Below are 27,048 nucleotides of genomic sequence, written 5' to 3'. Positions count from 1 at the left end.
AAAGCTCACATTTAGTAGAAAAAAAACATAAAAGAAACTTTCTAACTATGCTGTCCTTCAGGAACAGGGCCGGGGAGGCGGTCCGCAGAGATGAATCAGTGTCGGGACAGCGTGAAGGCCATCTGTGCCGCGGTGGCAGTGGCGCAAGGCCATGAACCTCGCTGGCGGATGCCTTTGTTCTGAGCCGCAGTGTTCCCTCGCCGGGAGGAACTCCAGCTCCAAAGTCCTCTAGTGACCCAACAGATAACACTCTGAGTTCCATCAAAGCCCTACTCTGCTCATCCCTGCCTCTCCTCGCCAAGGCAGAGCCGTTAAGTGTAGCATTCAGGCAAGAGTTTGATGATCTCCTTCTTTATTAGTTTAATCTGAGGTACCAACTCTGTCCCCACAGAGAAAGCCACAGAATGGTCATTTTGAAGTGGTAGCCAGCTCTGGTTTCAGTCCTTTACTTCCCATCCATTACTGCAGGTACATTGGTTTCTGTGTGTGTGTGGCCATTGGTCCTAGAATGTCAATTTGCTTCCAAGTTGGCCCACTAGTCAGGTCCTGGCCTGGCAGACAGAACGCTGGTCTTAACTTTACCACTCAGTCCGCAGAAGGGTCACAGCAAGTGACTTACAGCCTGCAACGTGGAAACCATGAAAAATCTCTAAAGAAACAAACGTGATTTTAAATGAGGAAAAACCTAAAAAGAGGCTTGACAATGATCTTCAAATATAGAGGGTGGGGGAAAATAGATTGACATTTATTTGTATGGAAAATAATCCAATAATTAATAAATAATAACAAGAATAAACTGTGTTTCACACTTCGCATGCTCACAACTGTAAGCCTACTCTTGCCCCACCCTGAATGACCACTTTGTAAAGTGTATGCTTGTCTGCTATGCTGTACACCTGAAGGTAATACAAAGTAATATTGAATGTAAATGGTAATTCCCACCCACAGTGCGCAAGGCAGTTCCAGTTTTAAGTTTCTGAGGTAACACCATGCTGCTTTCCACGGTGGCTGCACAAAAGCCGAGCCACAAACAATGGGACACGTTCCCACGTGGCCAGGGAGGACCAGCACCTGGCACCCCAGGCCAGCCTACAGCTGCTGCTGTTTTAGCAAAAGATTTAGGTCCACCAAGTAGAATTTTAAACAACAACAGTTTTGCTTTTAATGTTTGTTTGCTTTTTTGTCTTTCAAATAAAACAATACAATGAGCAGCCTACACCTACCACCCAACTTAAGAAATAGAATGTTCTAAATATCAGTGAAGCTCCCGGTGAGTGGCCAGATTTAGCCAAAAACAAACAACAATGAAAAAAATATACCCAATTAACTTTAAATTTCAGATGAATAACAAGTAAGTTTTCATTTAAGTATGTCCCACACAAGATCTGGGACATAGTTACACTGAAAACTTTATTTATTGTTCAAATAGCAAAGCTATCTGGGCCCCCGGAATTTCACCTGGCAGCGTCACCTGTGAGATCCTTGCAGTCACAACCCCAGCTCCCCTGAGCAGGCAACCAGTGCCTTGAAACTTAGCCTTGTCATCTTTTTTGCTATCATTGCTTTTCTTACTTGTTTTCCAAGTTTAGTAAAATATCATATTTCATGTATTCTTTCCCTCTCAACATTCTGTTTCTGAGACTCAGTTATGTAATTGATTCATTTTCATGATTACAGCCATTTTATGAATGTACCACAATTGATTTGACCATTCTGCTGTTGGTGAGTGTTTGAGTGGTGTTGTGTTGTTCCTTAGCAGAAGCAGTGCAGCCTCAAACGCATCATCTGGTGCTCACGCGCAAGGGTTTTCCTACGGTGCCCTCCTGGGAGGCAGAGGAAATACGCCTTCTCCACTGTGCTAGATCATGGCAATTATTTTTCAAAGTGATTGTTGTCACCCATCACTAGTATTTAGGAGACCCCATTCATTGTACCTTGGTCTCTCCAACACAAAGTTGTCAGGTGTCAAATCTGCTTGTGATCTTATTTTGTTTTTGCTTGATTACTGACAAATTAAGCTATGTTTTGTATATTGATTGGCTGTTCATGTTTCCTCTTCTGTGAAAAGCTTTTTCATTCTTGTTAATTATTTCCTGTGGTTTTTTTTTGGTGGGGGAAGTATTTTTCTTACTTATTTTTAGGAGTTCTTCATGAATTCTGTATATTAATCTTTTGTTAATTATATGCATGGCAAATATGTCCTCCAAGTTTTTGGTTTATCTCTCTTTATGGTGTCTTTTAATAAAAATAAATTCATAATTCAAATTTCTCTAAGTTATCAATCTTTTCTTTTATGGTTTATAGTTTCTGAGTCTTGTTTAGAAAATACTCCTTATCCCAAATCATAAAATTATTGACATATAAAATTTTTAAAGTTTTTCCTTTCATGTTTAAGTTTTTATTTCACCCTGACTTTATTGTATATGTGGTGCAAGGAAAGAACAGAATATCACTTTTCCCAATACAGATAAACTCTCATTCCCACACTATCTATTGAACAATTGATCCCCTGTCACACACACACACCCAATGCCCTACAGTGCCAGCTGGTCAGTCTTCATATATTTATGAATCTGTTTATGGGCTCATTGTTTTCTCCTTTGGTCTATTTGTGTCTCCCTGTTTCAATACTATGTTGTCTTATATACACAGATATGTCAATATTGCTATTTGTCAGGGTAACCCCCTGCCACCCTCCCACACACACACCTGTTCTTATTCCTCAAGATTATCTTGACTATTTGTGGGCCTTCGCCCGCCCATGTAAATTGTGGAATCAGATTATTAACATCTATGATAAACTATTGAGATATTGGTTGAAACTGCATTGAATTTGGGGAGAGTTGACACTTATGGTATTGAGTCCTTCTACATATGAATATATAATATCTCTGCATTAGTTTAGGTGTTCTTTAACATTTTTCAATAAAGTTTTTTTTTTCCATTAAGGTCTTGCCCTTATTTTATTAAAGTTTTGTTCCTATTATAATGATAAATTTTAAAAATGATATTAAATATTTGCTATATAGAAACACAGTTGGTGTTTGTATACTAAGCCACTTTGCTAATTTATTTTCTTCCAATAATTTGACTATAGATTCTTTTGGATATTCTCTATAGGTAACTATATCATCTGCTAATAATAATAATTTTATTCTTTTCTTTCCAATTTATATGCCCTTAATTTGTTTTTCTTTTTAAATTTTACTAATAAGTATCATGAGGATAATGTTGAATACAATGATGATATTAAGTATCATCAGCTTATTCCTGATTTTAAAGGGAACACTTGGAAGTTTTACCATTATTAATATCAGTCATAAGTTTTTGTTTTGAGCTTTATCCTATTAAAAAAGTTACATTCTTAATTGTTATTTTCAGAGTTTCTATCACAAATTGGTTTGCTTTTCTCAAATTCTTTTTCTGCGTCTATTGAGATCACCAAATGGTTTGTCTTTTCTAATCTGTTAATCTAATGAATGACATGAATTATTTTTATAACGTTAATCTATTTTTTTCATTCCTGAGATAAAACCAACTTAGTAAGATGGATTATCTTTTTCATAAATTTACTTGATTTGGTTGATAATAGTTTGTTTTTACAACTTTGATTATGAATAATATTGGCCTATAATTTTCATTTTTAGTCCTATTTTCTTTGATTCTAGGGTCAAAGTTACACTAATCTCATAGGTTGAATTGGAAGAACTTAAGAGTGGCACAAAATGTTCGATTAGGTTTCATTTTGAGCACTGAGAGTTAAGGAGATATAAACTTCCAAATGAGACGGTAGGCCAAGATAGCTTTTTCAAAGGAAATAGCCAGGAATTAGTTCCTGGACATTATCAACTCTTTCTGTAATGTAGTGACTTGAGAGCAGTGGAGTTTGATGGAGATTTTTCTAGACTTTTTTGTAATGTGTTACTGATATGAATTGAGCAAAATGGGATTCAATAGTTCCCTCTGGAGAGCTCCATATGTGTCCTTTGCTTCCAGGCAGGTCCAGTGGACTTGGGCCCGGCTGTCATCAACAACACAGAAGGCAAGAGCAGGGCTGGCCAGCCCCTTTGGTGATGTAGTGATAGGAAGGTGCTGCTGAACTGGAATCATCTTGCATTCCCCAAATTTGCTGGGGCAAAGAGAGCATGAGTGTTTCCTTGGCTCAAGTACAGCCCAAAATGCACAGAAGAGTTGGCATGGGGTCATCTTAGATTGTATCAAACAGAGTCAGGTCAGTTGGAGAGGTGAACAGATTTTGTTACAGGGGAAGCTGGAGGTGAACTGTGCTTTTTTTGGGGGGGGGGGGTGTTAAATGAGGGTTAATAAGCAATTTCCAGAAGACAGTGCATAGGTTCACCCAAAAGCTCTCCAAGAGAGAGAGAAAGAAGCAGCTTCAACAACCCAGCAGGTCCAGAGAAAGCAAAGCACTCTGGTAATAAATAGTAGCAGGTAAGGACGGACTTTCCATTCCCCGACCTGCCCTATCTTCCAAACCTGGAGAGGGTCAGAAACAACAGCAAGTAAATGGGTGTGTGTCAGCTGTAAAGTTACTGCCTTTTAGCTCCAAACCCACCCTTTCATACTCTGTTCTGTGATGCTAGGGCCACGACCTGGCAAACCATGTTTCTACTTTGCCACCTGTTCCCTCTTGGCCTCTGCCAATGAGGATGCTAGAGGGAGGCTGGAGGGCTGGAGGAGTGAAAGGGATGTGCCCCTCCCTCTTCTCTCCTGTGGACTTTCTTGTCTGCTGGTGATCCCTGTGTCATCCGGCCCCATTTCTTCACTCCATCAGTGGCAGCTCCTTCCAGAGCAGCAGCCAACCCAATGTGCAGCTTCTATAAAACTCTCAGGGCCAGACTCATTGCATCCACCCCTTTACCCTGAGACAGGACGGCATGGCCGCCAGCTCCTCCGTTTCAGAGTCTGAGTCCCTACCGCACAGGTTCCTCTCTCTGAGCTCAGACACACCAGCACCTGGGAGCACCACTTCCTCCTCAGCGTCAGCGTCCCTTGTCCAAGCTCTGAAGTGTTAAGAACTTAAACTTCTTTCTTTTATTCTCTCAGCCATGGGGATGGTAGTTGCTTCTTGAAATTGCTACATGTATGATACCTTAGAATTCTCTTCCTGTCTCCTCAGTTACCTGGTTAGTAAATTTATGTTTAGTTAATAATCCTTTATATTAAATTTGTCCTCAAATAACTGGGGTATTTCCTGCCTCCTGATTGGACCCTGATGAGTTGAGGGGGAGGGGGATGGAGACGATGGGAGAGAAAAAGAGAAGACGCGGACTCCATTTCCATCCCACCAGACAGGTGGCCAGCCTGCCACAGCCCTGGTTGGGGGAAGAGAAGGCGGAGAGGTCTCAACATTAGACTCAAAAACCTAGCTTATTGTATTGTCCTGGACATTTACATTGCTAATTTGAGTCTGAGTTTATGGCTAAAAGCAAATGTCAGCATTTTTATTACTCAGTAGTAACCATCAATGTCAAGGGGCTTGCCCGAGTTTCCACCCAGTGGCAGGGAGGGAGTACCTTCACTGAGAAGATTTAAAGGGACAGTCGGAGACAAAAATGTAGTGACTTTCTTGATTATAGCTCGTGAGTCCTGCTTACTCAACATATTGGTTATAATCTGAAGCTGTAATTGAAATGTTTTGTAAACACACGGATATAACTCTCAAAGCCTTAGATTTCTTTTGTGGGAAGATTTTTTTACTGCTGGTTATGTTGGTTTTCTATTTCTTTTTTAGTTAGTTTTGGGAATTTATATTTTTCTAGAAATATTTCCATTTAAAATGCACATTTTCTAGCTTATTGGCATAGGTTGTGCAGCTAATATTTCTATTATCTCTTTTATCTTTTCATATTTTCCTTCTTTATTATTAATGTTGTTTGTGACTCCTCTCTCTATATATACCTTATTTCCTTATTCAGTCTTTCCAGGGATTAGTCTCTTCCAAGACCCAATTTTTGATTTTGTAGATCATCTTTACTGTATTTATTATCTGTTTCTTTAACTTAAGATTATTATCTCCTTTTTACATTATTTGAGGATATTCTGTTATTTTATTGCTACCTTCTTTTTGTTTGCTTTTACCTTATGTTTCATGCTTACCTTATTAATTGTAGGCCTTTTTTCACAAACAAACATTTAAAGCAGTAAATTTCTTTTCACATGTATCTTGGACAATTTATCATCCTCTGTCATGGCTGATTTCCCTAGATCTGAATGAATTCCCTGCATACCATAAATTTTGAATGCAGTATCATGTAGTTCTTCTTTTTTATACTTACAGTATAATTTTTCTTTTTGACCTATGAGTTAAGTAATGAGTTTTAAACTTTAAACTCTTTACTGAGACATAATTTAGAAAATGTAGAGATGCATACATATAATAGAGAAATGTGCTGAGGTCATAGTGCACGGCTTGAGAAAGTTTCACAAACTGCATCCCCACGTACCCACAGGTTAGGACTTAAACACAGAGATATGAGCACTTCGTAAAATTGAGGTGAAGTTCACACAACGTGAAGCTAACCATACTGAGGTGAGCAATTTAGTGCACTCCCAGTGTTGTCCCGCCATCACCTCCGTCTCATCCCAACACATCGTCATTCCCCCGAGAGAAAACCCCACACCCTCCGCCCAGCCCCTGGCAACCATGAACTTTCATCCCTGGCTTTTTAAGTAATGTGCTCTTAAATTTCAAAATGTATGAAGGTTTTAACTTATAATTTTCACTGATTTCTAACTTAATTGTATGCAGTCTTCTATACTGAGTCTTTGAAATTTGCTGAGATTTTTTATTTGCTCGATGCCCTGATGCATCACCAGTTTTCCTAAATGCAGCACGTGATTCTTGGGAACAGTGTGCATTCACCAGTGTTGGAGTGCAGTGCTCTGCACACGTGAAGTCCTGTACCTCAAACTTGTTAATCACCTTGTTCAAAATCTTTCCACTTTACTGAATATTTTGGCTGCTTGATCTATCAATGACTAAGAAAAATGTGCTAAATCCCCCACTCTGATCATGGATTTGTCAATTACTCCTTGAAGTACTGTCAGTTTTTGCTGTAGTGATAGACTTTTCAGACAACACAGAGACACACTAATCAAAGCAGAAACTTCAAATGTGCTTTCCGTGCAAAAAAGACGCCCAGCTGCCTCCGTGTTTTCTGCCACATGAACCCAGCCTGGTCAAAGTCTTCCCAGAACAAGGCGATGCTTGCTCTCATTCTATCTTCTGCCCCCTCTTTTCCTTCCTCCCATCCTAGAAACGCATATATTTAAAATAAAAAGAATGGCCTAAGAAGATGTTGAATAAAAATACTCTAAATCCTTGGAATGTCTTATTTCATTTCAGCAACAGAGCCAAAAATATCTATAAATTATTGTTTCACTAACTACTATGCAACCTTGTGATTCTCCATTTTCTGTAAGGGTCACTGTGCGCCCAGGGCAGCCCTGGACCGAGGGTGCACGGGGCACCGTTGGCATTTCACATCTCTGTGGTCTAGGGACTGTGCTGTCAGCAGGCAGCGAGTGATGAATTGTGATTCAGTCCACAGGGGCGGGGGCGGGGGCGGGGGGCCATTACAGCTGCCCCATGTTTATTCACCACCTTAGCTGGGGCGGGCACGAGAAGCACATGTAGTAAATCATCGGTCTGGGTCCAGCATCTTTATTCCTCATTACCTTCTACATCTAATACAGTTGCTAATTGAAATAATTACTGGCTTTGCCTGAGAGCAAAATTCTATTTTGCTTAGGAGACAGGTTGACTGATGTGCTTTGAAAAAGCAGCAAAACGTCTTTCACTGAGCTTGGGTTCATTTCCCTTAGCGGATGATTTCTGAAACTTCACATCATTTTTCATCGGGCAAGACAAGGGAAGCCAAGTTTTAGGAGAAATAAAGCTTGTTCCTTTTCAGTGGAACAGTGCTGTGGACGGTGAAACCATTTCATTTTCATGCAGACATACGTGCCCGTCTAGGGTCCGCAGGGAGAGAGGGGCCTGGCTTTGCTCAAGTCAGCTGCGGCGCTCACACTCATCGGCTGTTTGGATGGGCAGCCCGGCTGGCAGCCGTCTGGGCCCTGGGCTGGCGCTGGAAGGGCCCTGGGGATGCTGACTCATTTCTCTCCCCAAGACTGAACGGCCTATTGTTTGAAAGGGAGAACAGAGCCAACCAAGTTTGCCCCGACATGCCGTGGCTGACCTGGGAAGGGGGCCGCCTCTCCAGAGCCTCCCTTTACATTGAAGAAGTCATTTACGACTCAGCACAGTAAACAGCCTGGGGAATAGGTGCTGTATCTAGTTCCCTTCAGCCTGGAGGTCAGAGAAGGTCAAGACGATAAGCTGGGATGAAGGGTCAGCAGTATGGTTTACATTATTTTGGGTTAGCTACCCTACCCCAAAACCTTCATCCTGCTCATTTTCCTGAAACCAGGAGTAGTGGCAAAGAAAAAGATGGTGGAACAGATAATTATTTGCCAAAGTACTATGGAGATTAGTACTTTAGTATTCATTTATAGAGCCTTGTATGAAGTCAGTCAATCTAGATATATTTCTTGATTATCCTTTAGTAACACTTCTTTTGGGCTAACCTTCATCCCCACCAGACAGGTATGCCCTACTCTGAGGCGGGGGGGGGGGGGGGGGGGAGGATAGACCTAGGTCCAGCCCTCCTCCTCACATTGGGGAGGGTAAAAATGAGGGTAGGTGTTAGTAGCCAGAATGGCTCCAAGATGAAGATGGGGAAGTAGGAAGAATGGAGGTTTGAGTCATAATCCAAGATACTCTGGCTGGTTGTGTGATGACTTATATGGCAATTACTGTCACGAAGCCCAGTGTGGAACATGGGAGAGACAGAGCCCCCCAAATCCTGAAGCCCACTGTCTGCTGGGGGTTAACAATAACAACACAACGAGAACAGGAAACTCTTATGGAGGGCTTCTATAAGCAAAGCCTGGTTCCAAGCACTTTATATATTCGCTCAATAGGAATAGCCAAGAAGAGTCGGTCCAGGTCTATGCAAGAGGCTCTCTAAAACATGCTGACTTCGCAGACATGATGGAATTGGCTCGGTTTCAAGTACCTTCTCAGGGGAGGTCAAGATTAGAGCAAAGGAGAGTGTGTGTGACCCTTGAAGAATTAGAGAAGCTGCTGGCCTGTGGCCTTAACCTGGCCCAGCGGCCAAGACTCTGGTAGGGGGACCTTTCGGGGTCTCCTCTCAGCAGACTTTTCTGCTGCACAGCTTGGGGAGCTCAGGGAGGCTCTGCCAGCCCCTGGTCCCTGGAATCTGCCCGTCAGGATTACACTCCCTGCTGGGAGGAAAATAAATATGGATGAAGCCTGGCATCTTTAAACAGTGTACAAGAGCAGAGGGACAAGCAGATCCAAATGATAATATTTTGAAAAGCCACAGGGAGCCTCTGCCGCTGTTGAGTTAGAATCGCTCCTCTTCTGTGTGATTAAAGAAGCCCTCCTGGGTTTTTTCTTTTCCTCAGAGGCTTACCAGGGCTTCTCCCCTCCTACTACAGCACTGATTGCTTTTTAAGGCTTCTAAGTGCACTGCATTTACATTTACTCCTCATTCTCTAAATGAAAGGCAGGATGAAACACATTAATGAGCCCTCTGATTGCTGCAGCCCTTAAGAAATTAATTAACGCCAATGCAGCGTGCACTTAGCACACCTCCCGCTCTGTGACTGGAGAGGCCGGGAGCCGTACTTTTCTCCACACCCATGGAAGACCCCCAGTGTGTCCTCAGCCATGAAGAGACCTTTCCTGGGCGCATTCTGGACTGCTGGTCCCAGAGGATATACAATTCCTTGGATACTTACGAGATAATATCTTTCTCATGGCCAGGAATTATTTTCCCCTAAACTAGGTGGTTTTAGCTGGAAGCTTCTTGAATTTGTCTTGTTTTTTTTTTCTTTTTTTCCTCTTCTCTTTTGTTTGTTTTTACACACCAGTATTAAGCACCAGCACTTAAACATTCCTTTCCTTATACTAATAGCCAACACTTAAATGTTGCTTAATTTGTCAGGGACTGTTTGTATGTGAGGGCACACACATGTGCACGCTCACACATTTACTTATTACATCTCACAAGAACCCTGGGGTAAATGCCATCATTATCCGAAGGGTGAAATAAAGGTACAGAGATGTCAGGTAAGTCAATTAAGGTAACACAGCTAGCAAGGGGCAGGGCCACTCTCTGAACTCGAAGGGATTGGTTCAATAGCCACACTTTAACCACGAATCACATCTACAGCCACTCATACATGTATTTGTATTTTGGGTCATTTGAGGTTTTAAAATCCAAAATGTGTTTATTGAGATGATGTCCTACTCATCTTGACTCTGGGTGTTTTCCATGCCGCTTCTGCGTCAGGCGACCAGCATCCTCCAGGACCTTGCCCTTGCTCCTGAAGACGGTGAAGAGCCAGCCCACACACAGAACTGCTGTTCGAACATGCACCACCACCAGGGTGAGGTCACAGCACCCAGGCATTTCCCGCAGGAGATGGCACTGGGCTCTGTCTTGGGTGCCTCACCCGCTCCCTCTCCTGCAGAGGGTGGAGGGGCTCTCTCACAGGGAGCGTCTTCTCCTGGGGGCTGTCGTCACCACTGGAAGGGTAGGAAGAATGGGGCCTGATCACCCCCGTTTTCCAGCTGAGGACTCTGAGGCTCAGGACTTATCCGCTTCAGATCAAGCAGACTTTCTTTTTTTCCTAACTCTTCAAAACTGCAAGCTTCTGGATTCCAAAGGCTGTTCCTCTCGCCACACTGCACTGTGGCCACGTGGTTCTGCCGAGTGAAGCGTTCACTCCTTCGATAGTCATTTCTGATCTCAGGGCTCACATAAGAATGGAGGAACCCATCCAAGGTGAGTTCCAGATCCCGGGTTCCTGGAAGAGCTGCGTAAGTTTTGGTACCACCAGGAAGCCCTGAAACGAAGCTGAGGACCGCAGTGGCGTCGGAGGTGGGTCCCTGGTAGCAGCCACATGTACTGCATAAAACCCGAAAGGCAGCAGGGGACTCAGCAGCCACCTGAGAAGCAGCTTTGGTTGGACCGTGTTTCCAAGTAAGAGAGAGAACAGCCATCAAAGAAAACACTTTGTGTAGTGAGCAAAGCACTTTCCAGGCAGTGCGCAGCTGGCCCCTGGGCCTGGGAGTGCTCCCTGACGGGTGTTAGATTCGGGTTTGGGACTCAGATTCAGGATTCAGGGTGTTACAGTTCCTACTGACTGTGTCTGTTCCTGTGCCTGGTCCAGCAGCCTGTCACAGCTGTGTCATATGGCACGTGTGTCCACAGGGAAACACTGTCTATGTCACAGACAGCAATTCACAGCGAAGGGCGGAAGGCAGCTCTGTCCTCCTCGCCAACGCCCCTGCTCAGTGCAGACACAGAAATGCTGAATTCTAACATGAACTGTCGGAATTGCTCGAGTTCAAGGAGCACACTCTACCCTTTGCTATTTATTTCATTTTGTCATTTTTTCCCCTTGCTAGACTTCTCTGTTCCCTGCAGGCTTTGGGAAGCCACCCATCACTTATTATAACCTCTAAAAGTGCCTAGAATTTACAGGCCTTGCGCTTTGGAGAAATTCCATGCCCTTTGGGGGCGCCTCTAAATCAATCTCCACTGATGGCTCTCGGCACGTGGTTGCGCCCAGTTCGCCCTCTCTCTGGCTCTCAATGGGCCATGTGAGCCAGGAGCCCTGGCAGGCAGGTGCCAGAGTGTTTACCGTTCCCTGAGCCGTGGCTCCTCTGCCCTTTCCCAGGCACCAGCAGGAAGGAGGCGGCGCTTTGTCCAGAATGCCCTCATGCGGATCCCCACCAGGTGCCATCCTCAGGGTAGGACATGAGGAACATAGGTAGCCACACCTGAGCGGCAGCCAGGCAGAGCCAGGAGCAGCCCTCATGTTTGCTGTTACTGACTGAAAATCATGATCTGGGATGTGTGCTGCCATGAAAAGTAATTCCTGGGTTTAAAAGCATCCATTGCCACAGGTTACTCTGCAGACATGTTTTCTGTCCTTGAGGATGTTGTACTCACTACCCAGTAACAATCCTGGAGGGAGGGAGAGAGGGAGGGAGGGAAGCACTCCTGGGAGGGGAGCTCCTGCAAGGTCGCCTCAGGCTGTAACTTTCCGAGGAAAGAAAGTGGTGCTGTGGCTGACTTGCACTTCAGGGCTGGAGGGCTGGCTCCCAGGACCACAGCTCAGAGCATCACTTTGGGTCACTTTTCTCAGGGATCTGCGGGCAGCTCTGGAACCCGAGGCTTGCATATATCTATACAATAGCTCCTGTGCCCAATGTCTAGTTTCAGGCTCATTGAATGGCATCATAACCTGTTCACAAGAGAGGCCCTGTGCTCGCATGTCTCCGACACATAGTTACTGGACTGCTCATAGGGCAGACACTGCTCTAGGCTCCAAAAATCCAGGAGTGAACTCAACACAGTTGCTGTCAACACAGGGCTACTGTCCTTTGGGGGAGACGGACAATGAACAGATAAGCACAGTGAGTGCAGTGTACATCTGGTAGTGATCTGTGCCGTGAAGAGCAGGAAGCAGGTGGGAGGGTCTGAGCTGCTGGGGGTGGGGGAGAAGGTCAGGGAAGGTCTGGGGAGGGGCTGCCCTCTGGGCCAAGTCCTAAAGGGAGAGCCTTTCAGACGGGACAGCAGGCGCGGGGTAGATGGGAGAATCTGGCGAAGGGCACTGTGGCCTCTAAGTGCATTGAGCCTGCCACGTGCTCCTGACGTACATTGTCTGTGATCATCACAGCAGTCCTGTGACACAGGTACAATTACCCTCCCAGTTTATAGATGATGAAACAGAGTCCGAAGGATGACGCGGTCGTCCTCACTGCATAGTCAGGGCATGCCAGAGCTGTGGCTTGAGTCTGTGTCTCTGTCAGGTCCGACTCCAAACCTCCAAGTCCCTGACCTCAGAGACAAAGTGCGCTGTGCTGCTCCAGACCACCGTGAGGATGCGGTAGCGTGGGCTGGAAGTGTGCGCTGAAGTGTTTTTTCTTTAATCATTCCACAGAAAATCACAAAGTGTGGCTCACTAGCTAGATTTCCTAGGCAATGTTCAGGCCTCTGACCATGGGTGGGTTGCTTCTTCTGTTTATTTACTTATTTTCTCCCCAACTCGAAGTATTTCTTAGATACACATAGCTCTTAATGAAGAAAACCTCTGTCTGGGATTTCCTGGGCAAGGTTCTGCCAAAGTGGGAGTGGCCTCTCCCCAGACAGCCGTGCTCTTAGGAGGGTGCTGACAGCCTGTTGTCCGACCCTCCCCTGGAAGCTTGGAGAGCTCAGTCCCTGCCCTAGACACTGGCCCCACCAGGCTGGGCAGACAGACAGCCCATGACCTCAGGGCCGGAGCCTGGCCAGCTGATCTAAGGGTACACGGGAGAGCTCCATGTTGCCACTTTTACTCCCAAAACAATTGCAGGTGGTGGGAAGCTTCCCCCACTCCTGCAACTTCTTCCCCATGGAGGAGCCATTGCTCCTGCTTCGTGCCCAGTCCTGAACCAAAAGCGCCCTTCTACATGGCACCTGCAACATTTTGTACTGGGTTTTTTTTTCATATGTGCAAGCTTCTTGGGGTACCTGGAACATAGTGGATACTCAGTACATGCTTATTCACAGATTTGTCTGAGGGCCCTTCCTGCTGAGGGTGTCGGGGAGTGCCTTTATGCGCAGCAACGGCTTCCGCCTGCAATGAAACGCAGAGACATTCGTGGTGGATCTGCACACTAAATGGGGCCAGGGGGATAAAGAAACCCGACAAGATGGCTTGGGTCAGAATGCTTACAAAAAAGGCTTGACCTCGTTCCATGCTCGACCAGCTGGGACTCAGCTTGGTCTGAACGACAGTGTTCCCTTCTCTCTTGCATGGCCCCCATGGAACCCATAGAGACAGAAGCAAAGCCCTAAATCTTCACTGGCTGATCGAGAGTCTGCCTTTGACAGTGAGTCCAGGTCCCTCGGGATCCAAATGATGCTTGGTGTCAAAGCCTGTGTTGGCAAAGTCAACACACCGGCCTCTCAGGGCTCCCCTGGTTGAGGAATGTGTGCCCTGGCGGCAAAGAAAGGAATAACCCTGTGGAAGAAAAGCAAGGCCCCTTGGAGAGGCAGCAGTAACTGGGTTTCTTCAATTGTTGGTTGCCACACCAGGCCTGGGAAGGCTGTTACTTTGTTACTCCCAGCCTGGTGGGAGCTGGGTCGGCCCTGAGTGGGACGGAGGAGGAGCGGACGGAAAGACCTTGTCCAGGCGCCGACAGGAGGCACGCTCCCTCAGAAAAGAGAGGCTTTTCCCTCCTCCTAAAGCCTGGATCCGGAGCCCTTTCCCTGGCGGCTCAGAGACTGGGTTGTGCCATTCCTCGCCTGAGGAGAGGGGGTGGCGAGTGTGTCTGAGGAAGCCCACGTGCACTAAACCAAGCCCAGGCCTTCCCTGGAGGAGGAGTCATGGCCCACAAAGCTGCAGGAATTCCTCCCTAGCAGCGTGTCAACTGCACCTCTTTTACCTGGGATTCTGGCAATAGTGGATGCTTTCTAAAAGATTAGATTTCATTTCATTGCAAACAGAGGGGCATTCAGGCTCCTGGGCCCTGGATGGGTGCCAGCGCCTCCCAGGCCCAGAGCCTAGGCTGCCTGCTCTGCCCAGGCAGCATCGTCCCTCCCGAGCCTGGTGACCCGCTCCCTGCACACACTCAGGTCAGCCTGGAGAGAGAGACAGTGGACCGCCGCAGGCACGCCTGCTCTGTGGGAACGTAAAGCCCAGGCATCTGCTCTGGGCAGCAGCTCCGGGGTGCCCGTGAGAAAGCCGCCAGCACCCTCGGTGTGCAGTCAGGGGCAGCTGATGCTCTGGGCACTCGCTGCCAGCCGCAGAACACAGAATGTTCCTTCACAGTACAGCGAGTCCACCTGGGTGGGGAGCCCCCCCCCCCCCCCGCCCCACCAACGGCCAGCCCCTCTGGGACTGTGCCTTTGCCATTTGCAAGGCCACAAGCCATCACTGTTCATTCAGATGCTCCTCTGTGGAGGCAAGAAGGCTGGCCTCGTTGTCCCCCTGCCCTTGCCTCTCCTTCAAAAGCTACCTGTCAGGTGTACAAGTCCTCCCACTACATCCTGGGAGCCTCTCATCCTGCTGCTATCTGTCAGGTGTACAAGGTGTATCTTCCAGAAGTCTCTCCTGGGACTGACCAGGAGGAAAAAGGCACATATTAATGGGAACATGAGTCTTTAGAGCATTTATTAAAGTCCCCTGGTCAATCTCCTGCCAAGTGTAGGCTTTCTGTCCCACAGAAAGGAAGAATCACGTATGTGAGGTGTGCACAGTTTCTCAGAGAGAGCAGACAGAGAGCCTGCTGACAAAGCACCATCTGTTTCTTCTTCTTCATCATCATCATCATCATCATCAAAAAACATCTTCTAAGCACCTGATTGCCATGACACCCAACAAGAGGGAGGCTTGGGTGGGACGCAGCTGAACATGGAGGAAGGAGGCCTGGGTTCCCACCTCTTCTCGGCCTCTCAGTAGCCCTGTGCCTTTGAGCACGGCGTGGTTTCCCTCAAAACCACTGCTGGTTTCAGTTCTCCACTGCTGTCAGAGATGGAGCCCTGAGCTCCCACACTTGCCCAGCCCATGCCCACGGCAGACGTGGCTAATCGATCGGTCTCCTGTGGAGCCTTACAGCATTGCCTCAGAAACGCTAACACGAGCTCCCGACAGCCAACGCTCACTCAAGACGAAACACGTGTCATCACTGCCCTGAAGGAGTTTTAACCTGGGAATGGAATTCTGTGCCAAAAAACAGGCCAGGTCACTCAGAGGGAGAGAACAAAAGAAAGGGGGGGTGGGGAGAGGATTTAAAAATCAATGAAGAAATAAATCTACTTGAACAATCTGATCTGGCCAGGTGAATGATACTTAGTTACTAAGCAAAGATATTCTCACTGAATTGCTTTATTTGGATAGATCAGGATTAGCGGTATTAAAACTCACAAATCAGAAACATGCCTTTTCTTTATCCACAAGGAGTCTTGGAAGGCAAGGAGCCTTCACCAGCCCTTTCTTTCTGAGACGAGGAAATGAAAGCCTCAGTGGCTGTGATTTCCTGGCCGCTCACCTTGGTGGTGGCCATGTCAGAAAAGAACCCAGACCTTCCCGTTCCCAGCCCAGTGCTCCTTCCGCCTGCTGACCACATTGCCTTGCTTTAAGGCATGGGCAATTGATGGTTTTCAATAGTGTTTGTGGTGAACATTAACCGATGGCCCTTGAGATCATAAAAAAAAATTCTCAAACACTCCATGATTGAACAGGGAGTCAGAACTCCTTCGTTCTATTATCATTCAACCACTCCCTGTTTGGATACCTGCAGAGAGTCACCCAACCTGTTTTTGACCTTGGTTTTCTTGCCTGTACAATGGGCACCTGTAATGCTGTCTGTACTTGACTCACCAGATGCAGAAATCGAAAGCAAAGCCATGGAACTCCCTGTGCCAGAAGACAGCAGGCATCAGGAGAGGGTGCTGAGCAATCAAGTGGTGGCTGTCCTTCCCGGATCAGCAGCAACTTTTGGCAAATGCCAGGATCACTGAGATAAACCATCACAGCTCAAGGACGACTCAGGTGACTCAAACAGGCTCAGGCAGGCTTCAGAAGGAGCCTTTATTTAGATGGGAATGTCCAGGAAAGGAAAACCCCAGAGGGACCTTCCAAATGTTGAAGGATCGCTCCAGGATCAGCAGGAGACCCATGGGGTCCTTCCTCCTCTTTCTGCTGCAGACGTCCAGAGGAGGGTCTGACAGCAGGGGACGGCCCAGGATAGAAGTATTGTATCCATGCCTAATGAATGTTAACTGGGGAGCAGCTGAAAGCATTAAGGACCAGCAGGTAACAGATCAGCACGCAGGGAGAAACCCAAGCACATCTCCTCCTGATTGCATTTATCAGGGCACCTCGCTGGGTGTTCTGAGATCCGGAGCCCAGCTTTGTAACCAGAAGCCCACCACACCAAGGCTTTTGCCATAGTAAGTGGCAGTGTGCTTACAGAAAATAACTTTCTAGGACATGAATTGAACATGCGTTTCTCCCAGGTCTGGCAGTTTGCGGTCCTCCTGCAAAGGAAGGGCTGAACTGGCTTTGTTCTCTTGCTTCAGTTAAGCCCAGACCTATGAGCAGAAGTCACTTTAGGGAGAAAGAGGCCTCTGAGTTGGCCACTAGGTGGCGCGAGAGTTCTATGGATGAGACTGCTGCAGGTCCAACGCCCTTTCAGGGAAATTCTGGAAAGGAATTTGAAGCTTCCAAGAATTTCAAACAAAGCAGGATAGGGCCTTAGGGGTCATCTAGTCCGAACCTATCATTTTAAGCCCAGGTAGGTGATGCTCAGAAAAAGAAAAGATTTCTGCCTGGTGTAAACGCTAGTTAGAGCAAAACTGTCATTAGAAACCAGGTCTCCTACCTGTGGCTCAGTCTCCGTCAGTCAAGTCCCCATGTTTTCCTGCTCTAGTTCTGTGCGTCTTAGATTCTTGGCCTCTACTGAAGCAGGCGGCACCCTGGGTGTTGAGGATTAAACACAGAAAAACAGGAAGAGAGTGGAATTGTTAGGTCTCTTCCCCAGCGATGTGGATCAGGCCTCACCGGGACCAAAAGGACGAGAGAATGGCCCACGGAACGGAGGCTTCTCCTGGGATGCTGCCCACCCAGGCTGTGCCTCTGGGACACTGTCACCCAGCCCGGGGCTGTGGCTGGTCACGTAAGGAGGGTCAAAGGCAGGTGAGAGTTCTACCTGGAGATCTCAATGCGAGCGCTACTCCGCTCACCACTCACCAATGCGAGCCGCTCCCACCCCTCAGCCTTGCTTTTCCAGCTTTACTGACGCAGCAGGGAGGAGGGAGGGCGAACTCTGCCCTCAGATTTCCATCCAAGACCATGGAGACCTGGAAAGTGAACCTGCCACTGTCTGGTTTTGTTTGTTTTTACATGGATGCCCTACCATGTTCCAGAAAGAAATTATTGTACAATTGAACAGTAGAAATAGTTTACTAGTAGAGACAGAGATCAAGATATATTTAATGAAAATAAAGATTCATTTAACAAAATTGATTCAAAAGCATTTCCTGGATGCCAAGTTTGTTTTTATAAATGAGTCTATTTTATTTGACATTCCATCAACCAGAAATCACTTATTTGGCACTTCTGCATTTTTTATGCCAATTAATAATTCTTATTTATAATAAATGAAGTTTTTGCCTATTGGGGAGGTTTGGAGTACAGGATGTGCTCTGGTTTGAACTTTCTCTGCTACTTGTGGACTGGGTGGTACTGGGCAACCATGTAACCTCACTGATCTCTATACTTCTCATTTCCAAAACCGGAATCGCATTTTGACTCTAAACTATCTTCCAATGATATCTAATGCCACCTAGCATGCAGGTCTTGCTTCTACATACCCTCCTCCAATAAAAGGAACCAGAGCCCCTTTTGAAAAGTGGGTGCTTGTAGGACTGAGGCAGGGGAAAATCCAGGGTATGTCTGGAGCCTTTTACGGGTTCCAGAAAGTAAGGAAGTGACACCCTCCCACTCACACCCCCCAGACAATGTCACATCCAAAGGGCATCGGAGCTCATCTGAAAGAGATCTCAATGGCCAGAGCTGGCACAATTTGAGCAGTGAAATAATGATGGTATTGGATTGTGATTCGTAGGATAAAAAAAGTCCCTGAGTCAATATTGATATCAATTAAAGGTACAAATATCCTTTACAGGAGAATTACAATAGTAGGTGAGGGACTGAGAGACAGATAAAAAAAAATCCCCTTTTGAACGCCACAGGCAAGATCCACAGATGGATGCTAAAATTAGTGGGCAGAGGTTTGAAGGGAACAGGTTATTTAAAGGAGGTTCCTGCCAAAGCATCTCCACAGACAGCACCCTAACAAATGGTCACGGTCAACATCACCAGTAATGAGACACCCTGGCATCACATATCTCTGGAGAGGATGGACTGAGAAAGGCACAGGGCATTCTTGACATTTGAGAGTAAAAAATGCATAACCTCAATCTAATCATAAGAATGCATCATACAAACCCAGTCTGAGAAATACTCTACAAAAATAACTGGCCAGTACTTTCCAAAGTGTCAAGGTCATGAAAAGAGAACATTAATGTTCCTCGCTCAGGGGACGGCAAGAGATGAGGCTGAAATGGGCTTGACTCTGCTTCCACACTGCACAAATATTAACATTTTTCACATGAGCCACAATGGGAATGAAGGCAGTGCTGAGAGTAGAGGCCAGACCAACGGTGACCCTTTCTTCTACCCCTGCAGCCTCCCAGGGCAGGCTGGTGACGGTCTCAGAGCAGCCTCCGATGTCCATGACCCCCAGACAGGGGCCATGTGTTCTGGGCAGACTCTGAAATCTGCAGGTGCCCACTTGGGCCTCATTTGACTTTCAATGGACAGTCCAGAATGTACTGTACATTCTGTACATCGTATACAGTAGAGTAGGAAAAGCTCTGAGATAAAACACACCTGAGTTTAAATCCCACTCACAGCTGTGTGATCGTGAGTCACTTAATCTCTCTTGTCTTTGGTTTCCTCACCTATAAAAAAGGATTAATAATGACATTTACTTCTTAGGGCTGTTATTTGGAAGGATTAAATGAGACATGCCAAAGGCTCAATTAGTAGGTTGTTTGCCTCTTTCTATACCTGCATCTTCGGTGGTGCTGGCGAACGAATGGCAGGTTCCCTCAGAGGCACTGGGTTTCTGTTTCAAGAGAGACTGCAGCCTGGCTGGGTGGAGTCGCTCTGTCTGGTCTGTTCTGGCTCAGGTGCATCACTAACAACGCCACAAATGGCCCCTCCACAGGAAGAGTAGATGCTAAACACTCAAAGCAAAGCACTGATTTAAGGAAGAACCAAAACCCAAAGAGCAGAACTCAGACAGACCTTGAGGGTGAAGGAAGGGCAAGCAGAGAGGAGATGAGACAAGTCACATACTGATTGCTTCTATTCAATATCCATTCTTCCCTGTTTCCTTAGCAACGAGGCCACATTCCCCAGCTTCCCTGACACAGTTATGCCCATATGACCAACTTCTGGCCAATGACATATAAACGGACGCTGTTAGGTGGGACTTCCAGGGAGGTTCCTTAAAAAGGAAAAATAATTGAGATGCATACTTTTTCTCTTCCTTTTTCCTCTTGCTTTCTATCTGGAAGGCAGGCTTAATGGCTGGAGCTATTGTGACCATATTTGAAACATGAGGCAGCCTCCTGGCGGAAACCACATGTGAAAAACTGAGAGAGGAACCGAGTTCCTGATGCCACCACAGAATCAGCAGACCAGGCCGAGACCAGCTCTTTCCAAACTACATGTGTGTTACACAAATATATCCAGTCTGTTATTGACGACTAATAGAAGTTTCTAACTGACACAGGGGTATGGAAAGGCACAAACAAAACTAAAACCTGATGATCAATGTTGATCATTACAGTATAATGGGGAGAAGAAATCCATTTGGTGATCTTGACCTATTCAATGCACAAGGAAGAAACCTTGGAGGTAAGAATGAACTGTACACACACACGCTGATTCGTTTTCATAGACAAGCGGTTTTGGGCTCTGCAGGGAAGAACAGGTGATACTCACTGGACCACTTGATCAGAAGCTCAAAATGAGTGTGTTGCATTACTCCTCAGCCTATGCTTCAACACCAGGTTCCAAATTTAGTGGTCTCTTCAGCAAACGAGAGAGCAGCTACAGACACTTAGATACCTGATTAACTTGGCAAGTAGAAGTTTGTTATTGTGAATTTTCTCTTTTCTTTTTCTTTCTTTGGCCCTGATGGCATTATAAAAACACCACTTTTCCTTTGCACTAAGCAGTCTTCTTAAAACTCTTCTGTGCCAGTCACCTCTTTCTTCCTGGAGAAAAAACAAGTCACATTCTATAAAGGCTTTGCAGTATATTGAGATGTTTTATCAAAGCAATAGACAGATCTGTTCATGCTGGGCTGGGAGCACATTTAAGTGTATTCTTACCCAAAGTAGAAACCTCCTTGGATAGACTATAAAACATCACTGGTTAGAGGTTTAAGATCAGAAGTGCCAGATTCCCATAACAATCTGATTTTGATTTATTTTTAATGTTACACAGAACAAGAAATTACCAGACCTGATATCAAGCAAGAGGGGGTTTTGCAGAGGCTCTGGGGTTAGCTTGCTTGTCCATCCACCTGCCCATTCATCTACTGCCCATGTGAGAACACTGCTCGGGGCTTTCTGTACACAAGGCCTGGAGCTCACTGACAAAGACAGTCCCTGGCCTCGAGGGCACCTGTCCCAGGGGTCCAGGTAAGGATATGAGCTACTCAACAAATATTGAACTGATGAGACTTCACCTCATTTCCCAACATGAGCATAAACTAGTGTGCTAGTGATACTGAAAAGTAGAAAGTTAAAAAGCAAGTAATAACAGATCCTTACTTTCCCCAGGTATTAACAGTAATAATTACAGGTCACCACTTAGGCAATGACAGTTTGTGTCAGGCACTGGACATGCAGGGTCTCAGTACGTCTTCACAACATTCCTGGGGGATGTTGTAGGCTGGAACTCGAGGAGGTCACAGTTATGCTTGTCCAAGTCACACAGGTGGAAATGACAGTTCAGAAGAAAGTTCAGGAAGCTCTGATCTTGAGTGCAGACTGAAACACCACTCACCTGCCGTCCAAGACTGCATCCGGTCCCGCAGTGAGCCCATTCGCTGCACTTCCCTGCTCTTCCCCTGCACCTTACCGTGAGGCTCAATGTGGGAAATTCTTCCTTGAAGGCAAAGAGGCATGCGCAGTGTCTCTGCAGCCTAGCAAGGGCACTGAAGCGCATAATAAACATAATAAAGTTTCAGGAAATGAATTTAACGGAGTGATGAGGGAGGTATTTGTGTGGCGTCGGCAATGCGGTGAAGCCGTGAGCTCAGCAGTGATGCTGGAAAACTGCCATTCAGACAGGGATGGGGATGAATGTTTGCTATCCAGTAGCATTTTTGTCATGGAAATAAAGTTTAAGGTAAAGGTCATTTCTCAGCCATCCAACAAACTTGGTTAACACATATGCACCTTGAGCATAGTGTAATTTCAGTGGTTTCTCCCTGTGATTTTTAATACTGCTCTGTGCTCACCGGAAAATGCATTCTAATTTCTGACAGGCTATGCTAGGACTCAAATGCCCCTTGTTGTCATGGTGATTCAACAGCTTCTTCTAGCAAGCATGTGAGAAAGAGTGGGTGGGAGAAATAACTTGCTAACCCTACCCATCAAGCCACAGGTGGGGAGCCAAGCTTAAGGCATAACAGAGAAGAATTATGCCTTGGGGGACTTGAACCCGTGGGTGTGGGCAGAGAGGGTCCCAGCTCCTCGGTTACCCAGAAGGTAGCAGAAGGGCCAGGCTGCCCCAGAGCTGCATGCAGTGCAGGACCCAGGGTGACAGGAAGCCGTAAGGAGAGAGGATGAACGGCTGGAGTGAAGAACTGGAGCCACTCAGTCTCACTGGGGAGGAATGCCGGCAGCACCAGCACCCGGTCCCAGCGGGCTCAGCTTCCCCCTGACTCCTGAGCGACAGCTCCCGAGGCAGCTGGCATCTCTGCCGTGCTGGATGCTGACATTGGACCCTCGCGGATGTGTCAGGCAGAATAATGACCCTCCCCAGATACCTAGTCCTAACCCCAGGAACCTGTGCATATGTTACGTACATGACAAAGAACCTGTCCATGAGATTAAGGATTTTTAATTAATTTAAAATTTCTATTCTTATTGATTTTAGGGAGAGAGAAGAAGGGGAGAGAGAGAGAGAGAGAGAGAGAGAGAAACACAGATTTGTTGTTCCATTTACTTATCCATTCATTGGTGGCTTCTTGTATGTGCCTGGACTGGGGACCGACCCCACAACCAACTGAGCTACTCGGCGATGGGGAGAGCATCCTGGATTCCTCAGGTGGGTCCAGTGGAATTACCAGGGTCCTTATAAGGGAAGAAGGGGAGCGGGCAAGAGGGTCAGAGAGAGATCTGGAGAGGCCTTGCTGCTGACTTGGAAGACAGAGGTGAAACAGGAGCCAGGGGATGGAGGCAGCTTTTAGGAGCGGAAAAAGACAAGAAATGGGTTCTCGCTTAGTCTTCTGAAGGGACCAGCCCTCCAGAACTATAAGAGAATGAATGTGCTGTGTTTGAAGCTACTCTGCGGCATGCAGCAGCAATAGGGCACTGATACATGAAGATGGAAGCGGCACCCACTTGGGTGCCCACAGATAAGGGTGAGATGGCCCAGGTGCCAGGACCCAGACAGGGGGAGGGGCAGGGGCAGGGGGTCTGTGTGAGGACACTGTCCCAGCCGCCTGGAACCTCCGTCCCCCCCGCCCCCGCCTCCCCCTGCTGTCTACATTTGTAAACTATTCTCACCACACCGGGCCCCACCTCTAGTCTCTGTGCTAGACACACACAAAACAGCTTCTCTCAGGGCTGAAAGGCTGATGACCAGCCCTGATTTCAGGGGCTCCTGCCCATCTCCTGGGCCACACTGGATGGCCCCACTGTGTTTCTCTTCCAAAAGTGTTTTCCTTGTTCTAGTTTTAAATGACTCTGCAGATGGCATTGCTTGCTCTGTCTCTGCTTTCCTGGGAGTCTTGGTTCATTACGGCCATTAGCACTCCCCGTTTCTTCCCAACAGATTTGCTGAAGCGTTAGCACCAGCCGGCTCCCCTCCAACAGAGCCCTGGTGTCCTGGCTCAGCTCTGGTTCCCTCCAGGACCTTGGCAGTGAGACATCCCAGGTGGCCTCTCTACATTTCCCAGGCGACCTCTCTGCAGCGTGAGCTGCATTTCTGGTAAAACCAACGTCTGTGCCCTTGGGCTTTACAAGGATTGCATTCCTTTGCACTGGTTCTTCCCTGCCTGGGAAGATAATCACTTTCAGACCATAAAAAAAAACACCCAGAGTGTATAACTCAGGAGTCCCCCTAGTCTCACCTGAGCTGACCTCAATCGCAGGGCTGCTCAGGTGAGGAACCTGCCAGGGAGTGGCTGAACAAAGGCAGGGACCCATCCGTCTGAGCTCCAGACTTCTGCATGTTGCCCCACTGTGGGTGGGCACCCCGTCAAATAAGGATGGGAAGAGGTATGTTGGTCTTTTACAAGAGCATTTGTATCCCAGTGTGCTGGATGAAAATCAAACCGTGCTTCCTTGTTAAGCATCCAGAACACGTCACAGCTGGATGTGAAAGACGGCATTAGGCAGGGCTAGCCATGCAGAAATCAGCAGCATTTGAGGCTCAGAACATTGAAAACTAAGATTACACATGATGATAATGCTTTAATAATTCCAAATACCAACAGAAGCTATTTAATCCAGCTGCATTTTCTTTTTAAGACCTTTATTTTTCTCATTATCTAGCCAGAACTATGAATGATAGGAACTTTGATCCAAGTGGAAGCTCTCGAGAATCTACAGGCCAGATGCAGATGAAGTCAACTGGAAGGGCAACAGGCAGCTGAAAAATGGGCTCATAACAACCAAAACATATTATTATATTAGTAAAAAGTCACAAACAACCAGAACTACATTATATTAACTACAACAAACACGTGTGGCCTCTGAAAGCTTCTAGTGCAATGATAGGGAAATGCCACACCCTGCCACCCGCCTCCTGCGACAGTGGCAGACCTCGTGAATCAGCCTCCATACTCGCCCTGTTCAGCCAGAGTGTCGCCTTGAGATCCTCCTCTGCATAGTCAGAAGGTGGGGTTTTTGGCATGCAAAATAAAACTCCAGTCTGCAACTTAGAGTCACCTGTTAGCAATTTTATTTAAAGTCTCTCAGATTCTGAGGATTTCACTCACCAGGACACCTTCATGGCGAGAGCAGTGTGCTAGTCACTGAGAGAACGGGGATATGATGGATGCTATGGATGTTCTGTTGAGCTACAGGGAGTGAGTTTGTAAGACAGGGGAAATCTCCCCAAGAAAGATCGTATTTGAGCTGACCCTTTGGAAGGAAGAGGGAATAGAGACCATCAGAAAGGAGCAAGAGCACGAACAGCCCGGAGACAAAAGTGCATCCCTGGTACCGTCCAGCAGCTGCAAGGCTGAGGTGGGGGCTGAGGCCAGGAAGGCAGGCTGAGTCATTCTCTGAGGGGCCTCAAATGCCACACCAGGAGTTCCCTGTAGCGAAAGGAACATGGGTAACGGTTTGTGAAGAAACACCCAAGGCTGTCCATGTTTGGAAAGGTGACTCTTTCAGCTGCATACAGCAGGGTTTGCCCGGGGTGAGCTTGGTGAAAGGACTCAAGCATCTTAAAGGAAAGGATGTAATCCTATCATCTCCCTTCCTCTCTGCCCACATTACAGAGCCTTATGATCAGTTCATTTCTGGGTTGATGGCCTTTACACTGTTCTAGGGGCATCTTCCTGAATTCTGGGAGTCTCTCTTCTGCTTCCATTCTCCCCAGGGTCTGGAGGCCTCCAGTGACCTGCCCTTCTCTGGCCTGACCACCAGATTGACAGCTCCTAGAGGGAGGGCAGGGACCAGGGAGAAGGCCCTGCTGTCCCAGTACCTGCCCCTGGCAGGTGTCCCACAGATACTTGTTGAACTCATTCACTGCAGGATAGTCCCCTTTTTAGTAAGTACATCCCTACTGTGTGTCCACCCTAGTTGAGCAGATCTGGATGTTTTACACACGGGGAAGCCACTACCCAGACTCCTTTCGTTAGCCCCCTTCTACGAGAAGAGAAGGGCGTCTCTCCTCCAGTCTTACACACACAGTTCACATCTGTGCCTTCTAAGAAGAATAGTCTGAATAATACACAGACCCACACCACATTCCAGACCCCGGGGTCTGGAATGTACCCCGGGGGTACACTCACTCTGTGCCCCTGCCTCTGGGGGAGGTTTCGCTGCCCCTGTGGTCTCCAAGGGCTTTGTCAGCCCAGAGTAAGGAAATGCCGTTGCAGAAGCAGCCAGGTACAGCCAGCTCTGTTCCAAGCCCTGCTCTCCAGAAGCCTGTGCACTGCAGAGTCAGAACCCACTCAATTCCCACCTTCCCACCGGCTAGAAAAACTCACAGCTGCCCCTCCTATTCACCCAATGCCAGATCCACGGGCTTTCCTCAGTCATTATGGAGGTGACAAGCATGTATAGATTACTGACCTTGAAAGAAACATTTTTTTTCAAATAAAATCCATTGTACACTATAATGGCATGGAACAATTTTTAGGCGGTGGTAGTGCTTCGAGGGCACGTGACAGTGTCATCTCACAGTGTTTGCGTCAATCCCAATCAAAGTCACCACACTGGCAGATGCGGTCGACACAGATGGCTGCCGGAGCGGCAGAATTCGAGGGCAGGCCGCCTGTGTGAGACGTAGCAGTCACAGAGCCCCTGGCACAGGGCGGGCCTGGCCTGTTCTTGGGTCTCGGACTGGTTATTTTATTGCTGCTTGTGTTTCCAGATGCTGTAGATCAGGCCTGAGATGTTACCATTCACCCATGAAGGGTCCAGGAGAATGTTGGGGGGGCGGGAGGGGAGAGGCTCACTGGACTGATGGAGAATGGGAGAACTATCGCTTATTGAGTCCCAGCTCAGAGCCAGGCAAATGCCAGAAACTGTGAAATCTCACTTAGATATCCCTCTTTTGATTGATTTTAGAGAGAGAAAGGACGGGAGATAGAGAGAAAGGAACATGGATGTGTCGTTCCACTCATTTATACACTCAGGTTGATTTTTGTATGTGCCCTGACTGGGGACTGAGCCCACAACCTCGATGTATGGGGACGATGTTCTAAGCAACTGAGTGCCCGGCCAGGGCAGGTATCTCTTTATCCCTCCCAAGCCCAAGGAGGCAGGCACTGTCGTTCAAGTGAACTTTATTAATGCTAGCTGTCAGTTACACACCACTGCTGGGAAATTTGTTGTGAATTGCATGTTGTGTTCATTTGTTTATCTTTGCATTATGCATACTGTTTAAGAACAT

This window comes from Phyllostomus discolor, chromosome 5, assembly GCF_004126475.2.
Source record: "Phyllostomus discolor isolate MPI-MPIP mPhyDis1 chromosome 5, mPhyDis1.pri.v3, whole genome shotgun sequence".
Lineage (NCBI taxonomy): Eukaryota > Metazoa > Chordata > Mammalia > Chiroptera > Phyllostomidae > Phyllostomus > Phyllostomus discolor.
Note: the sequence above shows the minus strand (reverse complement) of the source record.